This window comes from Bidens hawaiensis, unplaced genomic scaffold (assembly GCF_021521415.1).
Source record: "Bidens hawaiensis isolate Kalapana, Puna unplaced genomic scaffold, B.hawaiensis_p1.1 tig00025231_1, whole genome shotgun sequence".
Taxonomy (NCBI): Eukaryota; Viridiplantae; Streptophyta; class Magnoliopsida; order Asterales; family Asteraceae; genus Bidens; species Bidens hawaiensis.
In genome coordinates this window covers 250,697-271,327 of record NW_027494027.1, presented here as the reverse complement: position 1 = coordinate 271,327, position 20,631 = coordinate 250,697, and positions in this window count along the sequence as shown.

Genomic DNA, 20,631 nt, shown 5'->3' with positions numbered 1-20,631 from the left:
ATGCGGCTGAACTTGAGTTTGGTTAGCCAACAATGGTGGAACCTGTGGCTGATATGATTGCTGGTTTTGATATGTCTGAACCTGGTACAGCGGAGCTGGAGCAAGCTGAAGTGCATTCACATGTGCGAGTCGTGGACACGCATTGCGAAAGTGGTTAGGGTCACCACAATTATAGCAAGCTCGCAATTGGTTAATAGGTTGAGCATACGGTGCAGGGCGAGGGTTAGGTTGAGCAAACCGTTGAGGAGCAGTAGGTACAATAGCATTCTCACGAAAAGCGATGCTAAGATGCCCAAAACGGTTGCAACGAGTGCATTGGCGGAAAGCGGCATTGGCAGGGTGATGACTCCGACAAAAGTTGCAATACAGATGGGGTCCGTTGTAGAGTTTCTTGGGTGGTGATGCAAGGTTAGTTTGAGGTTGAGGTGCGGTTTGTTGAGTTAGCGAATAGTTATTGCGCTTCTTGCTATGGTGGTGTGAGGAGAAAGTAGGCTTGGACGACTCGGGTTTCGATTCTTTGGACTCAATAGTGGGTTTATCAGCAGGTTTCTTCGATCCTTTCAATGTCAAAGTCCTGACTTTAACATGATTATCAGTTAAAGTTGAAGCAAGGTTGATTGCGACACCAAGTTCTTTGGGAGAACTACTCAAAACACTATCTTGAATTTGTCTCAATAGTCCCCGAATGGACTTATCGATAACACACGAGGTTGGGGTAACAAGGTGAGGTACCAGCACACTGAGTTCATTGAAACGAGAAGTGTAAGTTGCGTGCTCACCACTCTCTTGTTTGAGGTTCCAAAACTCAGCTTCCAAATTCATAAGCTCACTTGGAGGCAAGAACTGCTTGGTCATCAGTTCTTTCAATTCGTCCCATGGCATAGCCATGGCAGCTTCGGCACCACGGGTTTTCTTTTCCTTCACCCACCAGATAAGTGCCCATTTTTCAAAGACACTTGTAGCAATACGGGTTCGCTTATCATCGGGACACTCAATGTGGAGGAACTTGCTTTCCATTTGTTCGTACCACTGAAGTAGGGCAGTGGCACCTTCAGTCTCGTAAAACTCTGGGGGTTTTGTGTTGGTGAAAGTCTTATACGAACAGTGAGATGGTTAAGGCTCGCTTGAAGCAGAGGCGATACTAGCAGAAATGTTCTGGTGAATTTGGGTCATCATATCGGGAATGACCGCGGCTAGTTGTTTGGTGATTTGAGCAGTTAACTTGCGGCTAGAGATTTTGGAAGAACAGCGCTTGTTGAAACGGATAGACATTATGCGAACAATAGTAACGAAATTCGTGAGACTCGGAATAGGGTGTGGTATAAAAATCCTTGTTAAAGTTTGCTTTAAAAAAAAGAATAAATAAATAAACATAAATAAATAAATAAATGAAAATCATAACAATGGTGATAAATCTTGTGTGGAACTTTAGAGTTTTCATGAACCACAATGGACTCTTATTTTCCAAAATTCAAAGAAACTCGAAATCAAATCGAACCGAAAGCTGGGTATACGTGTACAGACTTCCAGTTAAAACACATTGTAAAACATAGAGGAGTGCAACCATATTCTTTTCACAAAGATAACACGATTGCGGTGAAAACTTAAAGTTGTGATTAATATGGCGTTGAAAGTGGTATGCTTTGGCCTAACAGGATTCATGCCCTTTCCTAACTCTCCAGGTAAGCAACCGGGTCCCGCGTCTGATTGGGATTTATGCGCATTGCTTATTCTTAGGTTTCAATAACCTTGGTGTCAAGAGTTTCGGAAAACAAGCATGTCCCCCTTCCAGTTACTACATACCCGCCATAACGAACCATCTTTAAGAAGAAGAAATATCGGAACACTACAATAAAAATCGATCATTGAAAATGTTTGAAAAATCTTATCTTTTAGGCATAAGCCATGAACTTGTGTGTGCTTTGTGTACATGAGGCGTAAATGAATTGACAATAAAATATTAAGTAAGTGCATTGAACAATCACATAAGGCCCACATAATTTTCTAATCATGCAACCTAAATAATTAAGCAAATAAACTATAACTAACTAGAACACTACGTCTAATGTCCTATCTTATAGTCACGGCTCTGATACCAATATGTAACACCCCGACTTTAGCGGAATACGCCCGGGTGTGACGTACAGATTACCCAAAGCACATGTGACACTATTAAGTGACAATAGTATCATTAATTCATTCAAATCCCAAGTACACAAGTTGTTCAATAAGACAAATATAAAGGAAAAACAATAAAACACATCTTCTTGTTTATTCTTTAAATAACCTAACTTCTAGTGTCTTTCGCCATTTCATCCTCTAATGTAAGTACATGTAGCATATATATAAAATAAAGTCAACTAATTGAATAGTTGGTGAGTTCACACAAGTTTGATACAAGTACATAAAACCATACAATTCCATGAAACTTGGTGTAATAACAGCGCAAGCAATGTCTTTTCCATTCGGTAACAACCAAATGTACTCGGATCGGGGGTCCCCATTCCACTCATAACATCGAGGTCCTGAGTGCATAGGGGGGGGGGGGGGCGTATGATCATACTTATTGAGAAAACCATGAGCAAATAGTCTTTGAGCAAGTAAGCAAATAAGCACACAAGTCCATGTAACGAATTGTAGTTTGTAATAATAATTAAACGAAATTTAATTGTTGATAGGATATATATATGCTACCCCCAAAAGAGCAAAAAGGGTAAAAATGGGGTGTGAGAAACTCACCTTTGAATTGGGTTGACAAACTTGAAAATGAAACGAAAGCGCGTCATATGAAACCAAACGATCGAATCTCATGAGCTAGAAATAATAAGAAAACACAATAATTACTAACAAATTTTATGAAAAATAAAGGGTTGGTTTGAAGGTACATGCGTTATTATTTATATATACTTTTACTCATTTTAAAGTATTTTTGATACTTCAGTCTAACGGATGCTAATAAGTTATAATATTACCTAAAAGGTGAATATTGATTATAATAATATTTACGGAAATTTAGCGTTGCCGGTATTGTTTTATTAGTATAAGCATTTTTCGGTTTAGGATTTATTATATATATTATTTATATAATTATTCAACGAGTTTTAAACGAGCGGTTTGGGTTTGTAAAAGTTGATACTTGAGCGAAACTGCTAACGGAAGTTAAAACAACTTTTACTTAATTATAAAACTAATTTTGTTTATTTTGTATAATTTATAAATATATATACAATTCATTATAACTAGTAAATATGGTTTTCAAAAAAATATAAAATGGCTTTACTGTGACCCGGGTTCGAACTCGGGTCTCCATGACCACACAACACATACATAACCACTGGAGCAAACCATTATTATTGTTAAAAGATGGAAACTAAAAATTATAAACAACTCAACTTCATCTTCTTCACCTTAAAAACCCTAGATTCAATTCACCATAATCGTTCCAGGTTTGATTAATTTGAGTTAGGGGTTTTTTTTGTCGGGTTTAAACGAATCAAAACCATGTATTAAATACCTTCGATGGTGCCGGAAAGTGAAAGAACGATGAGTTAGCCGGAATAAACTTGGACGAACAATTCAGAGATACTAACGAGTTTGTTTGTGGGATTTTATGTCTTTAGCACGTTTAGGAAGAGACTAGGGTGCTATTTTTAGTTGTAATTTGCCGGTTGGATGATTAACTCGCATTATTGATATTGTAATTATAATCCGACGGTTTAAGGTTTAAGATCCGAACGTTGGGGTGTTAATACGCGTTATTGGGTCTTGATTAAGTATTAATATGATGGAGAAACGAGTTTATAACATTAAAAGTTGATTAAAATGGCGTTTTGGAGTGTTTAAAGATCGCCGGAAGTCCGTCGTCGCCGGCCGGACCTGTGTTGCCGGAAAAACGTGGGTCAGGGGGGGAAGACAGGCTGGGTGGGGTTGTTTATGAATATTTTATTATGTTTTAAATAATTTACATATTAAGCCCTTGAACTTCCTATATATATAAACTGTTTTTACTTTATTAATCTTTAACCCTTCAACTTTATAACCATATGTAACTTAAACGAAACATGGTATATCTTATTATCTTGGGATTGTTTACGTTTTATGCTCGAATAGTTTTAAACCTTGATTATTTTATAAACTTTTAATAGCTCGGAGATCGTTAATTGACTTAAACGAATAGACAATGAACGGGTAATACTTATAAATCGTCCGAAATAATATTAAATGATAAACGACAAACACGAATTTATTGAAACGACACAACGGGTCGGTTTAACGAATACAAATACAAATACGAATACAAATAAAAATTGACAAATGTCACACTCCCGAGACAACTAAGTCTCGGGAACCCTTATCTAACTAAACTATGAATGCGTGTAGGGTCAGCCAAGGCGTTCTGTAATAGTATATGGTATTTGGATAGTGGTTGTACCCGACACATGACAAGAGATGAATCCTTGTTGTTTGACATTAAACCGTTTGATGGCGGATACGTTTCTTTTGCTGGAGATATATATGGGTGGGAATATTACTAAACAATGTAGAGTGTCGAATGGAATCCTGACTTTTGATGACGTCAACTTGGTGGAACAACTGAACCACAATCTGCTCAACATCTCTCAAATCTGCAACAAACAGTACTCCACACTGTTCACTGAGAATGAATGCTTGATTCTCAAACCAGGTTTTAAAGTCCCAGAAGAATGGATTTGGATGCGTACTTCGAGGCATAATGATGCTTACATAATAGACATGAATAGTTCTTATTCACGTAAGATCGCTACATGTTTTTTATCTAAGGCCTCGAGGAACGACTATCTCTATGGCATCGACGTCTCGGTCATGTTAATTTTAAGAATCTAAATAAATTGGTTAAAGGGGAACATGTGAGGGGATTGCCTGTTAAATCTTGCTCTTGCATTGAAAAATTTCTTTCATGCTCTAAATGCAAGCAACATAAGCTCCCTCACAAACCAGATACGGTCAATTCCATAGATTCCATTCTTCTGCTGTGACACATGGATTTTTTTGGTCCTATTACTCCTATGGCAATCGGCCGAAAAGCCCATTGTCTTGTGATTACTGATGACTTTTCCCGTTTCAGGTGGACATTCCTTTTAGGGCATAAGGATGAAACCGCACAGTTTTGATCAAGTTTATCACTCTTGTGGAGAGACAGACAGACAAAAAGGTCAAGTGTATTCGAAGCGACAACGGAACTGAGGTTCTGCAATCGATCTGTAGATGAATTTTGCAGTTCAAATGGAATAGAACGTCATTTCAGTTCCCCTTATACTCCTCAACATAATGGAGTTGCTGAAAAATGAAACAGAACACTGATTGAAGCTGCGAGAACAATGTTATCAGATTCCAAACTACCTCTGTTCTTTTGGGGTGAAGCCATCAATGCGGCCTGCTTCATTCAAAACCGTGTGCTGATCAACAAGCGCCTGAAGAAGAATCCATATGAAGTCTACTACAAAACGAAGCCGCTAGTCAACTATTTCAAAACCTTTGGATGTCCTTGCACCTTACTCCATATTGGTGCTCAGCATGATCCTAAATCTGCTGAAAAGGCTGATGAGTGTTATTTCGTTGGGTATGCATCCAATAAAACTGCTCATCGAGTCTACAACAAGAAAACCAAGTTGATTTGGAATCCTACAACGTTGACTGGCAAGAGCTAAATCCTACTGACGCTCGCACGGGACTAGGCTGTTTGACTATGATAGTTTGATCAATCAGTTTCGAGGCATGTCTATTCCACAACCTGCTAGTACTCAAGTTCTATTTTCATCACAAGAACCTTTGTTAATGCACACACTGATTAAAAGTTTGTCTGAAGTGGATCTGTCTGTTATGCCTACAATGCCTGCTCCACCCGTTATTCCACCACCTCCTCAAGTCAATAATTAAGTTGTAATCAATCCTGCTCCTCCAGCCGCTCCTCCAGCCGCTCCTCAAGCTGCACCTCAAGATGTTGTTTCAACTGAGATGGTGGAAGTTGAATATGGATCTGATTCAGATTAAGATGATTCCTTCCAGTCTGCTGACAACGTAGAACCGTATCAGACTGAACCAATTGCTGATCTTCAAGTAGCTCCTAGTGTGGTGGAATCTGTTGCCACACCTCCCTCTGCAAATGAAACCGTTCAAATAGCTACTCATGTTGAAGAACCTGCTACTAGTGATTCTGATAATACTGCTTCGACTCCAATCAATACCATTTTTGTTCCTTATGGTGAGGATCTTTGGGAAGAACCGATCAATCAAGAGAATAGAGTTGATGAACATGACTCTATTCTATCAACTGCTGATGTTCTTAAAGGTTCTCCTCGTATCTTCCATCCCATTGATTGTCTCACTGTAAATCTTCAAGCCGAACCAGTAACCATTGTTGAAGGCATTCCTCAGTCGCTCATTCATCGACGTCATCCATCAGAGAACATCATCGGTTCGCCATCTGCCAACATCCAAATGAGAAGTAAAACCAGTACAATTAACATATGTCTATTTTCTTGTTTTATTTCACAGGTAGAACCAAAGGACTACAAGATGGCCCTAAAGGAAAACTCGTGGGTTGAAGCGATGTAGGAAGAACTGTTACAATTCAAGAAACTTCAAGTTTGGAGATTGGTTAAGATGTTGCCGAGCAAGAAACCGATTGGAACCAAGTGGGTGTTTAGAAACAAGAAGGATGATAAAGGGGTTATTACAAGAAATAAGGCAAGATTGGTGGTACAAGGTTTCTCTCAGCGTGAAGGCCTTGATTACGATGAAACTTATGCACCGGTGGCTAGGTTGGAGGCAATTCGTCTTTTTCTAGCCTATGCCTTGTACATGAATTTCAAGGTCTATCAAATGGACGTGAAGACGGACTTCTTGTATGGGAAAGTCAAAGAGGAGATATATGTAAAGCAACCTTTTGAAGATGATCCAGACGGTGTTTTCGACTATGAGTCCGAATGCGAGTGGTGAGAAGAAAATAAAGCAAATACCAAAGACTAGAGGAGATTGTAAGACCCTTTTTGTTATTAGTTTTTCGTATTTGTATCGTGTTAGTTTACAATTCTAGTTTGTTTACATTTATATGTATTGGGCCCGAGGCCTTGTGTAATTGGAGCCCATTGGGCCTTTATTAATGGAAGAATGTATGATAATACACACACTATATAAAGTGTGTGTATAGCATACACCAATGAACCTTTTTCCATATTACTGTTCAAACACAAAAACTCTCTCTCACCCCATCTAAGTTTTGGCCCTATATACCACACCACAAGATCCGAGATCTCGGTCCTAGCTAGTTGTTTCGGCCAACTAGTTGAGAGATTGATCCAAGACGACTAGTACTTAGTTTGTTGTGTTGTTTGTCCGGTCACGTGACCTACAAACTATACCTTATATGTGTGACTGCGATAAAAAAAAAAAAACAATGCAGTTGCTCGAGTCCTTCGTACTATATAAATGGCTCATAGTTATGCATATTTAAAGTTCAGAACATAAAATTATAAGGTGGAAGCTTGAAAAACCGTAGTGATTATACAAATAACTGGCGCGCTTTTTTGCAGATTTTTTTTTATCAAATTCGTTTATAAGTCTACGATTACTATCATTAATATGTTGATTCTTATCAGGCTTGCTGCATGGATGAAAAACCGCCATTATAGAACTTTGAAAGGATGCAAATGTTGGATATACCATTAGAAGTGGCGGTAAGAAGGAGTGATATGAAGCCAAGAAGCATCAACTCTGCAAACAATCAACCATCAATGATCATCCTACTAATTATTGTTAACATGTTTTATATACGAGATACCTTCTTTCATTTTCTCAACAGTAGTGAACAATGGTTTGCGGTTCACTTTCTTAAACCACTGGTATGCAGAAGAATATATAAGGTCACGAAGATGAAGATGATTTCATTTGAGGAGAAAGAAAACATGATGATTGATAAGCGGACTTACATTGATTAGTCGATGAATTGATCGCTCCACTATAAAATAGACAACAACTAAAACTGTCTCCGATCCAATTCACCCATTGTATAATCCAGTACATTCATCGATCTATCTGCATAACAAGCACACAATGGTGTAGCTAGAAATTTTTCTTACGGGTTCAGAAAATTTCGAGGGATAGACGACAGATTGTTTATCACTTAGATTTGGGTTTTTCTACGGGTTCGATGTTGAAATTTCTACGGGTTCGATGTTAAAATACACTAATATATAACACTAAAACAAAACTTTATACGGGTTCGGCCGAACCCGTTCCCCTAAAGCTACCTACGCCCCTGCAAGCACATACGATGGCTTAATAGATGAACTGACTCCAGTCCAGTACACCCACTGTAATCCAGAACCAATTCAGCTGACAACGCCCGTTTAGTCGAGATGCAATCAAGTAACAGCCGCCAAATGAAGCAATTTATTTTCAAAGGAACCCTTTCAACTTAATAGAAAAAAAAAGAAAAGAAAAACTTTACTCATCCACTTTATAATTTCTCTTACGTTGAAGAAACCCTAATCTGTGTGTCTGCCTGCCAATCGATGACATCTACCGACCCGAACGCGGTGGTGGTGAACCTTTACCGCAGTATCATTGAAGGAAAGAAGGCGTATGAGATCTGTAAGTGGTATAAGGAGGCGAACAGAATGATGTTGCCTCGTGTTGATGAGGTTTCGGAGTACGTGAACGATTATGTCTTATTCTCGCTGTACGAAGAGATTTGGTTTCGCCAACTCTTCGCTGGAGGATCATCATCCCCAACTGCTCAGCAGAGAATATATTCTTGCTTTAACTACACCCGTATCTTTCTTTCAGGGAATCTCTTTTCGATCTCTTCCTAATTATTATTATTAGATGTTTGTTTGTTTGTTGGTAATTACTTACTTTTTATGTCAAACAAAAATTGAGCTGCTTAGTTGTTGTTGTTGTTGTTGCTGTTGTTGTTGTTGTTGCAGCATCTGTATAGATTCTATCTGCTAATTATATATATTGTTGTTGTTGTTGTTGCATCTGTATGGACTCTATCTGCAAATTATATATGTTGTTAATATGGAAGGAGGGATTTTGTTTTTTACAGTTTATGTTACTTGGTGCCACGGAAACATTGAATTTTCCTTACCAGTGGTTGTGGGACATGATGGATGGGTATGTGAACCAGTTTCAGTCCTTCTTGTTGGGTTTCAACGGTGGTTCGGAACGAAAACGGATAAACAATTTTAACCCGTTTTAGTAATTATTTCGTTTCAATAGTTATTAATCAATATTAATAAACAAACTTAAACGAACTATAAAAACGCAGCGGAATATGAACGATTTAAACGAACCAAAAACCAAAACCTGAACCTGGATCCGATTACAACAATACGAGCACGATAAACATAAATAACAAACAACCATAGATCTAGTTTATCGATATACCTCGGTTATAGAAACCGGGAAGACACCGAGGGCTTAACGAAACGTGCTAGAAGTGACACAATCAAAATACAAGAACTCCGGTGACACGGTGGTGGTGGTGGCTGGCGGCGGCGCAGCAGCTTACGACGGTGGCAGCGACGGCAGGAGATGTTGGACAGCGGAGGACAGCCACGAACAGCAGCAGGAGCTGCGGACAGCAGCTGAAAACAACAACAAACGGCTGGAGAAAGACCGGCAGTTGGTGGATTGCGGCACCGGAGGCGGCGGCGGCTTGAGGGCGGCGCCGGACAATGGTGGCGACGGCTGGTGTGGGGTTAGCGGCTCTCGGCAGTGGCAAACTGCAACAATAACAGAAACAACAGTAACAGAAGGCTGTGGTGGTGTTCCGGTGAGTTGTTGTGGCCGACGAGAGGTGGCGGCGTTTTTCCGGTGGCCGGAAAAACGGCCGGCGGCTTTTGGTGGTTATATGGAGGCTAGGGTTTTTTGTTGTTGAGTTCATTCACCATATTATAATATAATCATATTATATATATACATATAGTAAACATTTAGGGTTTAAACCAATTTAAACCCGATGGGCTTAAGCCCAATCACTAAACCAAAGCCTAGTCCATTAACCATCTTGCTAATCAATTGTGTCGGGCCCAATTAACATTTAAGTGGGTTTATATTTCGTTACCCCCGGTGTAACTCATACCGGGTCACATTCGGGTCGGTCGCGTTGACTTGATCCGGACCGACCATTAAATCCAACAGTCTCCCACTTGGACGGATTTGGGTCAAGTATCACAACGCTAACAGCCAGAGGCGTTCTAGCTACACGTAGCTGTCCCCAACCAAATATGACATTTTAAATCCATAACCAAAGTATCTTGGAATACCTTATTGCAAGATGATGAATTTATAGTAATCGTTGTCATCTATCCTTTCTGTATAAGACATTAATTGAACAATGAGACATGGATCAAATCAATCTCATATAGTGTTCAATTATTGTAGTTCTCGATATAGACTCAAAGTGGTCCATTCAAACACACAGTAAGTTTGGGTGAGGCCTCACACTTTACCAGTTTGAATCAACGAGGGCGCCAACATGTCTAACTGTTACATTTTAATGTAAGAGTACAGAATCCCATCTTGACTACATACAACTCCCACTGAACTCCAGAACATTCCCAACCAATGCCTTTATGGCTGGCAGTTACGCTACAGCGGTTGACATGATCAAAGAATATTCCTCGGTAGACGAAAGTTCTAATATACATCTCAGGTCTAAGGATACTAAATGAGCATACTATTATCAAAACATCTTATGATCAAGATCCATGAAGATGATTTGATGCGAGTTACATCCAACGTCATTCATAATGAGGTCTGTGAGTTTGGAAGTCAACTGCTTGAGTCCAAATTCAGAATAGTCTTAATTCAGAATCGTTCCCACGAGTCTGACTGACTACGGATAGTTTAGAATATAATATTCATGGATTAAACGTATTAAAAAGAACACGGTTGTATCATTCAACGTTTGCATTTAACCATTAAATCAAAGGTGAACTAAAAAGTACAACTGTTTGAATGTTCATACATCCAAATACTAAATCAAAATGAATCACTAGCAAGTCTAAGCCCGATAGCATCTCTATGCTTGTCCTGAGTCATCGGCTTACTGAACGGGTCAGCTAGATTTTGATCTGTGTCTACTTTGCTTATCATGATGTCACCTCGTTCCAGTATTACTCGTACATAGTGGAACTAAAAATGTGCTTGGCCATGTGATGATAATTGGGCTCTTTGGCTTGAGCAATAGCACCTGTGTTATCACATATCACGTCGATCATTTTCCTAAACTTGGAATTAGATCAAGGTTGGCTATGAATTTCTTCATCCAAGCAGATTATGAGCGAGAAGCATCTCGGTCATTTTGGAAGTTAGCGTCAGTGTAACATCTTACAATGAGCTCCTCTTCCACTCCTCCAAACACGCTTACGAGACGTCAAGTCTAGTGCATAATATAGCATACATGACAAAGCCAATCGTTGAAGCATATGGAATTGCTTGCATGTGCTTTGTCTCAATGTCCATTGCCAGAGATTGCGATTTGCTAAAACGATTCCTTTAGAAATGGAACAGCTCCTATCTTGGAGTTGTCCATTAAGAAACGTGTCATGACCTTGCTTATGTACGTACTTTGACTTAGCCCTAGAAGCCGCTTAGATCTATCTCGGTAGATCTTGATTCCCAGAATATAAGCAGCTTCTCCAAGATCTTTCATTGTAAAACAAGATTCCAACCAGTGCTTAACTCCCTTAAGCATAGGAATGTTGTTTCCAATTATCAGTATATCATACACATACAAGATGAGGATTGATATAGTGCTCCCACTGGCCTTTCTGTAAACACAAGGCTCATCTTCATTGTTGATAAAATCAAACTCTTTGATTTTCTCATCAAGTGAAGATTCCAGCTTCGAGATACTTGCTTAAAATTCACTTGCTCCCTATTGCCCGACCTTCGGGGGGTAGCTCAATCAAGTTCTAGACTTGATTGTCATGAATAGATTGCATCTCGGCGTTCATGGCATCTCGCCGTTTCTCAGATTCTGGATCCAAGATTGCAGATATGTATTTAGTAGCTTCGTCGCCAGACTCGGCTACTAATAAGACTTCTGGACCATCCAGATGCCATAGGTATCTAGGAATGGGTGCGAGAGTCCTACTACTTCTGCGAACGCTCGTGTTCATGTCTGATGTATCAGCAACAACAACTTGTTGATCAGACACTCCAACTTCCTCAGCGGTTGTTTGTGGTTCTTGAATATCTTCAAGATCGACAATGTAATCTCCAGTTCCTCGATCGAGAAATTCTTTCTCGAGGAAATGGTCTTTCCTTTTGATAGAAATCATATATGTATCAGGATGAAAGAAGTAATAATCGCTTTGGTTGTAGTATTTGACGAATGCGGGAGGCGGTCATAATGGTGAAACTCCAAAGGGAGTGAGGCAAGTTAGTTCTACACATCATCGATCAAACCATTTTTAGCAAAGTTTGATTCCTCCTCTCGCTCACGCCATTATGTTGGGGTGTGCCAGGTGGAGTGAGCTGTGAAACAATTCCACACTCTTTTAGATGATTGATAAACTCTTAGCTGAGATAGTTTCCACCTCGATCTGATCGAAGTATCTTAATGGTTTTACCAAGTTGGTTTTCCACTTCGTTTTGAAACTCTTTGAACATTTCAAAAGTTTCATGCTTGTGTTTCATAAGATACACATAAGCATATCGACTATAGTCGTCGATAAAAAAACAAAGTATCTTTCATGGTTTCTAGACACGGTTCTGAAAGGTACACATACATCAGTGTGTATGAGTCACAACAGATCTCTTGCTCGTTCACTTTTATGAGTGAAGGAGTCTTTGGCGAGTTTGCCAGCTAATCAAGATTCACAATCGTCAAAAGAGTCCGGTCCTGTGGATTCAAGAATCCCCTCGGATTGGAGTCTTTAACTCTTACTATGCTTATGTGGCCAAGTCGGCAATGCCAGAAATGTATCGTTGATGCCAGATCTGATACGTTTTGAAAGATTATATATACGTTATTAATAGTTTGAACATTAATCTTATACATATCATTTCAAGGCTTAGCCTCGAAATAAAAGATGTCGTTTAAGTAAGCAGAAATAGCTATGCCATTAAAACACGTACTTAAAACCTTGTTCAAACAGTAAAGAAACTGAAACGATGTTGCTGGTCCAACCAGGAGCATACAAATAATTATTCAAAAGAAAAACTAGGCTAGATGGACAAGTAAAATGAAATACTCCAGTTGCCAGAACTGGTACTCTCTTCTCATCTCCAACGATGAGTTCCATGCTGCCTTTATTCAGTTTCCTCCACTTCTAAGGCTCCTGCAAGACATTAATGATGTGGAAACCACATCAAGTATCAAATACCAATGTGTTGCTAGAAATAGTGAAAAGTTCAATAACGTATATTGAAATACCTCGAGAAGAGCCTTCACCATTGGCTCTCTTCATTTTGATCTCAGCAAGGTACTTGGGACAGTTTCGCATCCAGTGTCCCATTTGGTTGCATCTGTGGCACTGGCGCTCCTCAGGGGGCGGCGGTGGTATCTTTGGAACCCCTTTGTTAGCATTGGTGGCACGAGGGGCAGCAATGGTAACATTCTTCTTGCCTTTACCCTTATAACCCCGGTTCTTGGGATTAGGCTTCTTGACACCAGCAGATCGAATCATCATAACTTGATTGGTCCTTGAAGGAATGTTCATCTCAGCCGTCTTGAACATGTTATGAAGCTCCGGCCCTGTCTTCACCCAGCCATTCATGTTGAAATTCATTACGAACTGGTCGTATGAGTTGGGGAGAGAGTTGAGGATGAAATCAGATGTCATCTCATCAGGCATGGGATAATCAAGTTTCTTAAGCTGATCGATGTGCCCCTTCATCTTAAGAACATGCGCACTGACGGGAGACCCTTCTGCCATCTTGCAACTGATAAGTTGTTTCATGGTGTCGAAACGTTCTTGACGGGCTTGTTTCTGGAACATGCCCTTGAGTTGTTCAAGCATCTCATAGGCACCAAAGTCTTCCAAGCCTTTAGCAAGCTCATAAGTCATGGTGGCTAGCATAATACAGGAGACCTCAGCCGAGTCATCCTTATGCTTGTCAAGAACTTTTCGTTCAGTGTTGTGTTGTTTTCAGGCTCAGTTGGAACAGGTCCATCGAGAACATACAGGCACTTTGCCATGGTGAGAAAAAGTCTCAAGTTGCGGTGCCATTCGATGAAGTTGGTACCGTTCAGTTTATCCTTCTCAAGGGTAGTCTTAAGGGCGTAGGGTGAGATTTCGTTTGACGACATCTGATTAATTAAGCAAAAGTAAATTTATTTAGTATATTCGATGTTGTAGTCCTATTATTAATGACCCAATAACATTAATTAATTAGAAGTATGAGAATCTGGCTTCCAGTTATTAAAGGAAGCAGTAGCACACAACATTAATAAGTGGTTAGGCAGACTGACAACGATTGCCAATTGTGAATAGAGTACAACTCTCGGTTATGAGGCCTATAGAGAAAACGATTGTCTGTATAGATACGTTTAGCCTCATCTTTGCCCACTTTAAGTCTCCAGACAGCTTTAGCACGTAACAGGAGAGTAAAGTAATAGTTGTCCTAGTACCGTGACTTGTGAAAGCGCCGGATGTGTCAACGAAACGCTTTCACCTTGATGGGATAGGCTAGAAAACAAGTGCGATGTTGTAGCTCCAAACACTCAAAATTTTGGCATTATGCCTCAAGTGTGACGTGTAGTAGGATTGGCATAAACTATTGGTTTTTAAATTGGGATTAATTTTAAAATTACCAAATAGAGTAAAAGTCAAATTTTACTGTATTTATTATCGGGACGAATTGATGAACCCTTTCATCTCTCAGGACACTTAGTTTTAAATAACCTATTAAAAACTAAGTTTGTCGCGATACGACTAACCAATTTTAAGTTAATAGAAATCTATTAAGTTATTAGTTTTGGAAATCAAAACGCTTTGAATTTGCAAAACTTACTTGGTTAATAAAATGTTTATTTTCAAATTTATTTGGTATTAGGTCGGTGATATTATAATCCTATTATAAACAATCCAAGCAACCACAATAGCAAATAATATGTAAATCCTTATGGCCAAAATGTGATCGGTCTCGCTAGAGCCAATTAGGGAGACCGATCGGGTCAAGGGGATCACAACACACACAACCACAAGGATGGACTTCTTCGTGCATCTGGTCATCTTGTCCGAACTCCCACTAACTCCAAGAAGTCCTCGAGCTCGTCCTCTGTTATCTTCGCGTCTTCTTAATTACAAAATATAAACTAACAATAATATGTCCTATTACAAATTTGAACCATCTTTATGGCCAAAAGAAAACCGAAAATTAAATAATAACCTTTTTACAACTTTTGAACCAACCATATGGCCAAAACAAGCTCAAACACCAAACACAACCAAACAAACATAGGTCGGGGCCGGATTTACATATTCAAAATAAATAAAATTTCGGGTCGTTTTGACTTGGTCAAATAAAATAAACAAAACTTTGACCAAATCTAAAATCACCGGAAAAAAATTCTAGATCAAAACTTTAAACGATTTAAAGTTTAAGATGTAGATCCGGTTTTAAACGAACCGGTATCGACTCGTACGTTGTAACCGCGGCTCTGATACCACTGTTGGGTTTCAACGGTGGTTCGGAACGAAAACGGATAAACTATTTTAACCCGTTTTAGTAATTATTTCGTTTCAATAGTTATTAATCAATATTAATAAACAAACTTAAACGAACTATAAAAACGCAGCGGAATATGAACGATTTAAACGAACCAAAAACCGAAACCCGAACCTGGATCCGATTACAACAATACGAGCACGATAAACATAAATAACAAACAACCATAGATCTAGTTTATCGATATACCTCAGTTATAGAAACCGAGAAGACACCGAGGGCTTAACGAAACGTGCTAGAAGTGACACAATCAAAATACAAGAACTCCGGTGACACGGTGGTGGCGGCTGGCGGCGGCGCAGCAGCTTGCGACGGCGGCAGCGGCGGAAGGAGATGTCGGACAGCGGAGGACAGCCACGAACAGCAGCTGAAAACAGCAACAAACCGCCGGAGAAAGACCAGCAGTTGGTGGATTGCGGCACCGGAGGCGGCGGTGGCCGGAGGGCGGCGCCGGACAATGGTGGCGACGGCTGGTGTGGGGTTAGCGGCTCTCGGCAGTGGCAAACTGCAACAATAACAGAAACAACAGTAACAGAAGGCTGTGGTGGTGTTCCGGTGAGTTGTTGTGGCCGACGAGAGGTGGCGGCGTTTTTCCGGTGGCCGGAAAAACGGCCGGCGGCTGTTGGTGGTTATATGGAGGCTAGGGTTTTTTGTTGTTGAGTTCATTCACCATATTATAATATAATCATATTATATATATATATACATATAGTAAACATTTAGGGTTTAAACCAATTTAAACCCGATGGGCTTAAGCCCAATCACTAAACCAAAGCCTAGTCCATTAACCAATCTTGCTAATCAATTGTGTCGGGCCCAATTAACATTTAAGTGGGTTTATATTTCGTTACCCCCGGTGTAACTCATACCGGGTCACATTCGGGTCGTTCGCGTTGACTTGACCCGAACCGACCATTAAATCCAACACTTCTGTCAGTATCGGCCCTCGGAAAACAAAACCCAGATGGATGTTTATCTGCTAACACGACGTACCATGGTCAGTCAGTCAGCCATTAATACTCAGGAGTGTACGTTGCATTCCAAGTAAATAATAATAGTTTGTGATAATGGTTTTTTGGCAGGCTTTTAGTGTGCATGCTGTTTTATACACTTTGCACAGATTGGTGAGAGAGTCTAAGATTATTCAGAAATTAGAGCTGGACAAAGATGGGTTGCTTCAATTGTTGACAGCAACAGAAGATCAGCATAATGTGCTGACTGCCTTGGGCTACTTCAGCTTGGTTGGTTTATTAAGAGTCCATTGTTTATTGGGAAGTTATCAAGATGGACTCGACTGCGTGCGTTATATTGACATAATTCAGCAAGAATTTCACCCCACTCTTATTGCCACTCAGATCACAACCATCTATCATTATGGCTTTGCTAATCTTATGTTGGGGAGGTACTTTTTTTTATTTTTATTCTTTATTATATTCAAACAGAGTGCATCATCAGTTATCAGTCGCATTGGCAGGTATGTAGACGCCATACGCGGATTCAACAAAATTCTTGCCTACATTTTTAAGCAGCCTCAACAGGAATCACTACAAATACTAACCAAAATTGAACAGATGTATACTCTTCTGGCAATCTGCCTCTCACTTTATCCTCAACACGAACTTGTTGACGAAAATGTCTACTCTCATCTGATGGAAAAATATGGTGAAAAGTTGTGGAGAATGCAAACACATAATGATGCTGCCCTTTATCGGGAGCTTCTGTCATATACATGGCCCCCATTTAGCACACCCTTTGCACCAAATTTTTGTGACCCGCATCAAAAGTTCGACAAGGTACGATTCTTTTGTTCAAATAAAATGGCAATACTCAAGGTTTTTTGATATTTTTTTTACATATTGTTCAGGATGGACTTGTTTGTTATGAGCTTCCAACTCCATATGCCGCATCTTTCGGACCCTTTGTCTCTGAGTCACTTGTAAATCACGACCCGGTACGAATCTTTTGCTCAAATGTAGTAATGAATTGGCATTAGTGTTGGTTTTGTGAGTTTTTTTATATGTTGGTCAGGAGTGAATCTGTTCTATGTTTGGTTGATTTGGGTTTTATTTCCAAAGAAAATGGGTTAAATAACCTCGATTTATTATAATTACATACAATCTTCTGATTGTACTTTTTCCCCAAAACTTTGATATTAATATGGCGTGTTACAACTCGTTTTGACGAGTTACACGTCTTGGCATCTCTCCTGTAATGGTTGTTGGACTTGGACAGACTTCAATCTGTCTTTTAAGTTTATAGGGTGATTACTTTTTGCGCAGTCAAATAGTTAGAGTTAGCATCTCTTCATTACTCCGCTCAGTAACGGATTCTTCATTCATTTACTTTTTCTTTGTTTCGTTGCAGCTTCAAGCGGTGATTGCCGATATGCAGTGTTGTATTTCAAGGCCGACCCCTACCTTGGAGACTTTCTTCAAGTCATCCCGGATTAGTCGGCGGCGGTCAAAGTCAGTCAAAACTCAGGCTCGGCAACTCGGGCTAGGATTCTCAAAAAGTCTGTTAAAACTCGGTCAAAAGTGGGTCAAAAATCGTGCTAGGCTGTCAAAAGTCGGGCTGCGCGGTTAAGGTGTCTTTTGACATTAGTTTACAGTATATACAACAAAAAAATTATTACCCAAATTAACATTCAATCTTTGAAGCATACAGAGAAGGGAAACTCCTAAAACAATTCGATTAACATGAAATGTACGTGCCTTAAAAATTGCATATACGCACTCCCAATAGTTGACTTCATAGTAACATTATCACCCGGGTAATCTTCCTACAACAAAACTCTACCACAAAAGATGATTAGATTTGCAAATTTGTGTTTCACACATTTCATTTTTAAAACTTTAGCAAAGCTTTTAACTTTGACCCATTTGAAGCGTTGGAGTTTAAACATGCATAACCTAGATCTACTCTTTTTTTTCTGATAACTGGTAAAATAAAAATAAAATGTATTATAATGCTCTATAGCCATGATTATGACATGATTAGACTGGGTTATGTGAGATGTAAGACCCGAAAGTCTAAAATTAATAAAGAAAATATTTTTAATGGAAAACATGTGCGAAGTCGGACCGAATAAAGGAAATTCTGATTCGTCTTTGGCATCCTCTGAAGACATTTAATCTAACAAGTTATGTGCTCTCTAAGATTCAAGAACATTCGTCGATCTATCAGCATAACAAGCACATGTGATGGCTTAATAGATAACCAACTCCAGAACCAATTCAGCAGACAAAAGCTCATAATACCCATGACTTGACTTTCAAATAAACTATGAATGAAGAGCGAATGAGCGATTGTTTTTCTAGAAAGGAATAGCAGCCCCTCCACATGGAATCTTGAGGTATCTTGATTCTGTTAAGTTAGGTAGCCGTTTCAAATTTATATGGACAATAGTGGACCGGGTAATGTAGTGAGACTACGTTTTCATACATTTATTCTATATGGTGAGGCTAGAAGGCACTAACTTTATTATTACCAGGGCATGCAAGGACGAACACTCGTTTACAGATGAATCATCACGCCCATTTGCATAGAAATACTCGACTTTAAACGCCCGTATACAAGTGAAACGACTTATGTGGCAGGAAAAACATGTACATTAAATGAATACCCCTTTCAGTGATGTACTTATAGCACTGCCTCTTAATTCCACAAAAAACCTATGCAAGAAAACAATAACCTATGATCACTCTTCATTTGAAGCATCCCCCTTTAGCTCATTCTCAGTAAACATCTTTTAGCTACTGTGATGAAACAATGTTTTCAATGCTTCTTATTGCTGCCAAATCTTCGTTCTCATCAACAACTGCATTTTTTTCCGCCACGTCAGTATCTTCAGGTCCATAAAATCAATTACAATTTAAATTCAATTTGCAGTGTTCTAAAAATACTAATACTTCTTTATGAGACAAATATATCAGAAAAATAAGGCATACCACTCTTTTATCTTGTATGCTCTTTCAAGGTGTTCTTTCTTGACACGGTTCCACACTTCACCTATGTGTTATGTGGCATCATGCAAATTCGTGACTCGAACCTGCAAAAATAATATACTAACCGTAGACAAAATCTTTGAAATGAAAGTAAACTGTTATTATGTTAAAAGTTAAAATTCACGTACAACGCCCTTTAAAACAATATCAATTTCAGTATCATTGCTTCCATAAACAACACCAGGACAACCGATCAAAAATATATTTTTCGTAAGTGCTATATATTGCCAAACTTTCGTCTCTCCAGGAATTGGAGCAACCTTACAGAACTTCATAAACGAAAACAAAAAATATAATCAAGTTCGGTTAAGGCCTCCACATGGTTAAAATATAATCAAGTTCGCTTAAGGCCTCCACATGGTTAAAAAAAGAAAGAAAAAGAAATAACGAACTTACATTTTTCGTACGCAGCGTGTTAATTACTGACGACTTTCCAACATTTGGATACCCAACAAATCCAACCGATAGGGCTTGCTTGTCACTATTTAAGCATGAAAATTGTCTCACCACCTATAGAATAAGCAATTTAACAAAGGATCATCAAACAGAAATTAAAATTGCAGAAATCATGCATATACATATATAACTAATAACAATTAGCATACCTTGCCATAAGGCTTAGCAATGCTGGCATGAAACGTGAGAGTAGGGTATTCTTTAGACAGTACCCTAAGCCATCCTTTTGTGGGGTCAAATAACACTGCACAAATGCGAATGATCATGGTTACCTTGTTTAACAGACCTTAGTTACAGAAATAGATCACAGTTACCTTGTTAACTTGTTTAACAGTAAAATAATGTGTTTGTGTTTGCAATGCTCTTTTAAATGCTTCTCGAGATGATAACATAGCATCCAACACCTGTAATCAGAAACATGTGTACCATTTAATCAATTCATTCC